The following is a 7722-nucleotide window of genomic DNA, read 5'->3' as shown; positions in this document are numbered from 1 at the left end:
GAGAACAAGACGCGGACAGACAGACAGACGTCTTGCTGCGCAGCGACAGTACCCCGGACCTGTCATTGTTGCTTTGCGACGCGCACCATCTCGTCCAGCACTAGAAGGGCATGCTGCGCCGCCGAGTGTCGCAAGCACGGCCGGCACATCGAGAGGCTCAAATAGCCGTCAAGATCCAGATCCCACCTACCGCATGTATCCGTACATGCCATGCCGTGCATGAAGGCATCCTGGATGGAAAGTGAACTATACTATGTAAACATCTCAAGCCCTGGCCGTTCCTCATCCACTCATCTCGAGAGCGCATGTAGGATATGACAGAGCCCACCTTGCCGGTATGAATGACAAGATGAGAGGTGGCATCGCGCATGCCTGCCGCACTACCACAGCACATCTGCGCCCCCAGCTGAGGTGGACAAAATCGAACGATGGCGTTCGAAGCGGGCGTTCTGTACAGTACTGCCTCTCTCTCTCTCTCTCGCGATCCTTTCCCCGGCACCCAGTAGCGAACAGGGCCAGTTCTGAATTCGGATAATAGCTCGTGGCGGCACCCGTCCCAGAGACATTGTCACCGGAAGGAAGGAAGAAAGAAAGAGAGAAAGGGCCAAAGCCCAGTATGCAGACGTCATGTCTTGCTGTCTGCTTCAAATTGGGCTTTCTCTCTCCGGTCCAAATCGGCCAATGTTTAGAAACAGCTACCCATCGGCCCCAGAGAAGCGCCGGGGTACCCGAACAGTCGTTCCCGGGTTTCGCGCCTGGTGGGATTCCCGACCGACCGACCCAGCGTAGCGGGTGTCGCTGTTGCCGTCATAGGCAGGGAATAGACTTTTCGACCCTTTACACGAGTCGTGACCCCGAATGGCCGTTCGCCACTCGCGTCTGTCTTGCTTGGGAACGTGTTTCCGGGTCTCACTTCATGGGATCTCGAAATGGTGAGAACGACAAACAGGAAGGAGCCATCCGAAGGTGACTGAATCAGTCGCGCCGGTTGCCAGTGGCCCTTCCGACTGATCAGCATCTACCGAGTCCCCTTGGGCTCCACCGAGGAGATTTATTTACATTGGCATTGGCGGGAGAGAGGTCGAATTGAGAATAATCAAGGTCAGGGCACACGGGGGACAGTGGGGGGGAGTGAATAAGCAGCTGAGAATGGGTGACCGTCCGGATACTTTATCCCTACTTAGCACGAGATGCTGCTGTTGCATACTACTGTGGTACGCAGTACACTATACTAAGAAACTCGACCCCTTGAGGGGGCCAGACTACGAAATGGCAAGGCGCGGAGTCGATCTTTTCCGTGCCGGGCGTTGGACGGGAGTGGTACCAAGGCGCGATAATTGTGCGGCGTCATTGAACACGGCGCAGTTAAGTAATTAGAGCTCATGCTCAAACAATCGAGTGCACAAATTGATGCCAAGATGTGCACTGGCGTCCCAGATGCCGGCCGGCCGAACGACCGGCAGCGAATCGCCAGGCCCATGTCAGGAGTGCTGGCGACAAGACTTTTGTGGATGGAGACATCTGTAGCAGAAGGAGAAACGGTTTTCCAACGACGCAAACTGGTATTGTATGGCAGGCGGGGACGAAGTGGATATGTCGGGACCGAACGTGTTTGAGTTGCCAAGCCAAGATGAAGGATTATTTCATCCCATCTCTCTCGGTCTTTGGCCGGGCGGCGCTTTGGCTTTGGGAGATGGAATGCTAATGCAATGCGGTGGTAACCCAGCATTCCAGACATGATCCATTATGTCGGGTGTGTCGAACCTGGGTACGAGGGTGACCCTACCGCGGGTAGTCAGCTGCAAAGCACGTTGCTGACGAGGCCCTCGGGTCACAAGAGAATGAGTCCCGTGTTGGAAGAGGGTAGACGAAGCAGAAAAATGCAAGGCCAGTTGCAGAGTTGGGGGAATAGGCAAATTGGTAGGGAAACTGGGCGCTGACAAGAGGCTGACTGTAGTGTACAGTATACCATGCATGTAGTTGCTTTGCCACTTCCATTACCATAGCCATGGATTGGAAGGGGGCGCTTTGTCCACCGTGTCCAGGACCGTAGCTTCGGGAGCTGAGGAAAATGAGGTGAGTGGTGGAGGAGGTGTCTTGGATGTGTTATGCAATCCACAGCATCGGGGCAACTACCATCCCAAAGAGCTCCGAAAGCAATCGCCCGTGAGTTGACTTTTCAAAGCCGGCCTTGTCGGTGATGAGGTGGGTTTGATGCGACAGCATGTGTGCTGTCAACGTTTTGGGCCCGAGCACGAATATGGGAGGAGGAGCAGACGGCGGAAGGAAGGAGCAAAGCCTAAGGTAGTGTACAGACTAGCTGAAGACAAGACTGGGGACTGGGGACTGGGGATTGGGGACCGGGGGTGACTAAGCTAACAGCCGTCCGTCGAGGCTCTGGCCCTGGGCCTGGGAGCCCTGCGTTGGTCCGAGATGCTGCAAAACCCCCCTTCAAATTTGTCGCCTTCTCCATTGTTTTTTCCCAGGCCCTTCCCTCAAATGACGGCAGGTGGGCCACCAAAGAGTTGAGAGTCGACTCAATCGAGACTGGAGAGACGGGAAACGTCGCTCACCCGGCGGCCTGAGCGCTCATAGCCGGCCGCGGACCATGACGAGTCCACAGCGGGCACGACCTCCCGTCTGAAGCCCACGACCCACTGAACGATTATACCGATTTGCACAGAGCGGGAGCCCGCCCACTCGACGTCTCCCCAGCGCCAGCCCAAGATGACGGCCCCCTCTGGCTCTGATGCTCATTCATCTCAGTCCAATCGCCCTTGACCCTGCACCTGCCTGTGTGCTCTGATAGAGTCTCCACCCTGACCCGCTTGTCACTGCCTCCCCGACCCTCCCTCGCCAGTCCCCGCCGCCGCCCTGCCAATCAGCATCGTCATCTTAGTCTTCTTCCTCCTCTCCATTGCACCTCCTCCCATCCTCGTCGTCTCTCTCCTGCTCCTTCCTCCTTCCTCCTCCTGCCTTGGCCAGTCTTGCCGGTGTCCAGCCGTGAGGACAGTGCCGACACTGTACCTGCGTGTTCCCCCCTCCCATGCAACCTTCCCCCACCCCCTTCTATCCTTGCCCACTTCAGATGTGACCGGGCTCACATTTTGCCCCTAAGCGAGAACAATCTGGATCCACTCCATGATCCGATTCATAGTTCCTCCAGTGTTCGCGGAAACCGTTCACAGTCTTCCCGGGCCGCAACCGGCAGCCAATTATGTCGCATCTTCTTTTTCACGCGCCTTGTTCGTTTGAGCTACGCCATTATTCCTCGTGATGTTCCTCTCAAGATCGGCCAGCGTACGGATGAGCGATACCATAGCGACGCTATGTCTGCCACCTGCCTGCCCTAGTTAGTTGCTTCCCGATTCAGTCCTCGAAGCTATTCGCACACACATGATCGTACGAGTTTCAGTTCGCCGACTAATTAGGACGACAATGGCTTGCCTCCAGATGTCTGGCGTCCATTCAAACATTTGCAGACCTGACTGACCAATGCGGACGAGCGCGCCACGCAAAGATCGTCGGCCATGACTGGCCGCTTCTGATTGAGATAGATAATGCTCCATCCCCCCGATGCCAAACCAGCCGTACGAGACTCGGCGACATTGCATCGCAAACAACCGAGTTGTAATCATTCGACACCCTGGCAAGCGGCAAAATCTTGCTGCAGCAATCTAGACAACCGGGGGAGACACTTGCCAACGCCCGCTCAACATGTCATCGCCCCCCGATTGATTGAACGATTGATTGACTTAGGTCCTAGCTTCGTCTGGAGAACGCGAAGCTGGCCTCTCCGTCCGAGCCACGAGGCGCGCCTGGCAGATTGCGTTAGTCGGGGTTTGATCGCTTTCTTCCAACGACACTGCAACGTATGGTCAGCACGTAGCAGTCAAACGTTCCGCCCCTCCCACGTGTGAGACATGGCACGCAAGGGAACATTGATCAGGCGAGTGAAAGCGAACATCTATCAGCACTTGATCCAAGGGGCAACGGGCCGTTGCCAAATAGCACACCACACCACGATCTAAGCCAACCTCTGTATCTCTCGGCAACTCCCCATCCCCCATTGCGATCCGCTCTTGCCGCCCTTCGGCTTCATGGTCCCAGTGAGATGTCATCTCGTGCAACGCGATATAGAGACCAAGAATTTTGTGGCGAAGCTGTTGGGCTAGTCTCATCTTTTGTTGTCTCCCGTTGGACGGCATGCCCCAGATCGCCCTCCGCCGTCACTTCTGCTCCAACCATCTTCCAGACCAGTATTCTTCTGGCATGTTGGGGTTGACCGTCCTGCCTCATCGAAGCCTCAGATTGTCTTGTTCGCGGTGACACAGCATGGGGGAAGTACTGCACCCTAGTCGAGAACATACGCGAAGCAAACAAATGGCCATGCTCCGTATAGTACGTGGTGTGTATCTCGACCGCAGAACCACACCGTACGTTTCCTACATTTGCACGTCTTGATAGGTTTGCTGCCTCTTTTTCTGCGGTATGTAAATGGTATACCCATGTTCTGCAGGAGAGTGAGAGAACAGAACTTGACGTTGCGGCCTTTTGCCGGCGGGTGGTTTTTTTCCCCTTTCTTCATTCCATGATTGAGGCTGAAGCATCCATCTCTTAACCCAAACATAAACGACAACAGGAAAGAATGCTCGGCGTTGTTCCAGGCATGCAAGCACCATGTCGAGGGCTGCACGAGCCCGTCTATCCAAACAAGGGTTCCCCCAAGCGCGGACATCGCGTCGTTTTTTAACCCCCTTCCCCTTCTCCCCTCTTGAAACCTCACTCAGCCTCCACTCAACTTGGCTTTGCTTCAAATCAATAGGCCACGCAAGGACCGGAGCTACAGAGACAAGAAACATTCTCGCACACTCTGCCACCCACACCCTTGGGCCATATTGACATGATGCATCTTTGACCGCAGCGCCAGAGCTACAAATTCTGTGCCAGCCCGCATGTGCTTTTACAGTGCCGAACTGCCTACGGTTCCTCGTGTCTTAGAATCAGCCGGTTTTGTCGGTTGGCAGCAGCAGCGTGGATACTACTGCGGTTTAGTTCCACGAAAGGAGGCTGGCTGGCGGGTGTATACTCCTTCTTGAGACAGTTCGACATCGTGTCATACCCCGACAGAACTGCCCTCGCTCATTTTTCTGTGATGGAATTCTACTCCAGTCCGTGCGACTTAATCGTTCAACTCTTCTCCTCGTTACCAGTTACCATGTCATGCCAGCAACAACGATGCCCAACCCTGCCCCAGGGTTCTTGCCAGTGAGACGATGAAGGTCTGTCGCGCTTCGCGTGCGCGAAAGGGGCGAGGCAGGCCTGACCCGGCATCGTATACTTTCGTCTTAGAACCTGGGGAAACCCGCCACGTAGTAAAGAGGCAGAGAAGCTTTTTCGGACCAAATGGCATAACCGCCCCGACCGCTCAGCTTGCATCGTAACGCCAACTCGCCACAGACCTTTGCTCGTTCAAGCAGGTCTTGGAGAGATGCGCACATCGCACTACATATCGTACTGTGTGCGCCGCAACAACACACGAGGCTGTCCCGGCGCCGCCTGTGAGGCCATCCTCTTGCAAGGATGCGCCATCATCTTTCGGCCAGCGCTGTCACGGCGGGCTACAAGAACTAGAAGACAGTCAAACCTCGAGTGCATCAGCTGAAGAGTGGTTGTCTTGGAAGGGGGTTCGAGTCGGACGGAGGTAAATGAGCTTTCCCTGCAGGCGGGCCGGTGAAGCAGTTGTCGTCAGCTCGGTGAGATAGAGGGGAGGTAAGGGAGGGAGATAGAGATGAAGAGAGAGGCCACGCGGTGTGTGAGAAGCCGTGCAGAATATGCCTGTGCCGGAGCATATCAGGGCCGAGCGTGGCCACGAAACCGCCGGGCCAACATATTCTCAGGGGCAGTCTTCTTCTGGCAGCTTGGGGCACGATGCGTGGCGTGGCACTGCGTTCGTATCTTGTTTTATTTATCCCCTTTTGCTTTCTTTCGGACGGATGTCTTGGCTCGTCTGTGCCGGGCTGGGTTCGTGTTTTGGTTTTTTCTATGGCCAAATGTATGTCTCGCCCACGAGGCGCGCGCAGTTGGCCGGGCAGAAGGTTGCGCTCGTGGACTCCAATGGCTCCATGGCAGATGTGTTTCTGGACTGAAGCCTAGATAGATCAACGGCGTCTGGTTCATTCAATTTGGCTCCTTGAGCGAGATAGGCCTGGCTGCTGGTTGGTCGGTTTCGACGATAACATCAAAAACACGTCGCGCCCCAACCCTTGACGAAAGGATCCGAATGGCCCTGGGTGTGATCGCCTTTCAGCCTTGTTTTAGATACCAATGTACATTGCCCTTCTCCGGATCGTAAGTCGGGCGGGGTTTCCGCTTCTGCATCTGATGTCGACTGCACTCCTTCGGAGGCAAGACCTGTTTTCTTGTCTTGGAAACCAACCGCACCACGCATGTCGAGACTGTTCTTCCAGACCACACCACGTTTCTTTTGTGTGTACGTACATCCATCCGTAGCGGGAACATATCAAAACTCGAGCCAACAGCCTATGCCCTGCCTGTCCGGGGGGGTTCCTCGAGCAGTACGAGGCGTCCTGTGAATCAGGTCATGTCCAGCAGAGCCGTCCGTGTCCGTGGAAATGTCTTGCATTCGGTTGAATCAGAGAACTTCTGGAGCTCGCTGTGAATGCCCCTTCGGTACGTCGACATGTGCCACGGGAGTGGTGTTGGCTTCTCCCTTTCTTTTTCCCTGCCCTTGGCACGTGGCTGACGGCTGGACGAAAGAGAGACGCAAGAGTGTTTCCACCGTAGAGGTCACATGGAGAAGCGATCCGAGGACGTTGAAGAAACCTCGAAACAGCAGAGCGTTAACTCGTTGCCTCCGGCTCTGTACCGGGGTCCTCACCCCGCGACTCGAAGATTGCCGCGACAAAGCGTTTCCGTCATCGTACCCAGCCGTCCAGAAGGCCCGCGAGATATGGCCGCAACATTCCAGGTTACATTACTCTGGAGAGGGAGAGAGAGAAAAAGGATAACTGACCACCACCACGGTGTGTAGTGGCGGCGCTAGACGTGCATCAGCTGAGGGCGCGGGGCCATAACCTGACTCCCTTTGCTCGAGGCCATTGAGGGCAGGCCGTGATAGTGGCCTAGGTGATGAGTGGCGACGGTGCCGCCGCCATCCGCAAAGTTTTGCGCTTGGAATAATATCTCAATCTAACTCCCTTGAGGTATTCGTCAACGAATGCGTGCAAACCTCTCGATACTCAGCTGGCTGGAGATGAAGTGAGGCCCACTGCACCCTGGATCTCGAGTACGAAGTCCTTTCTAGACATGTAGGTCTTGGTTTCTCACAGTCCCGGGCCTGACTTCCGGTGTTGTTGTGAGATACGGGTGTATGTATTCAGAGGTATTCTACCCTGCTGACCTGTCGTTGACACATCCTAGTCCCATGTTCCGATAATAACTCCCACCATCTCTCCCCTTGCTTCTACTCGTGCTGAACAGTTGCCTAGTAATCGTATGGGCGTCCTGCTGGGCACACGTGGCCGTGTTTTACGTAGCGACAGCAGCCGGAATACGGGCGGTAGAAGTGCCGGTGTAGATGGTCCGGATTGCTGTAATCAGTAAGCAGGCAATCAAGTTCCTGTTGTAGGCGTTCAAGCTGGAGAAGAATAGTAGTCGGTTGTGGTTGTGACAGGGGTCGAGGAAATGGAAGGGGAAGGC

Source organism: Colletotrichum jinshuiense, chromosome 2, assembly GCF_051148585.1.
Source record: "Colletotrichum jinshuiense chromosome 2, complete sequence".
NCBI lineage: Eukaryota > Fungi > Ascomycota > Sordariomycetes > Glomerellales > Glomerellaceae > Colletotrichum > Colletotrichum jinshuiense.
This window is presented reverse-complemented; position numbering follows the sequence as displayed.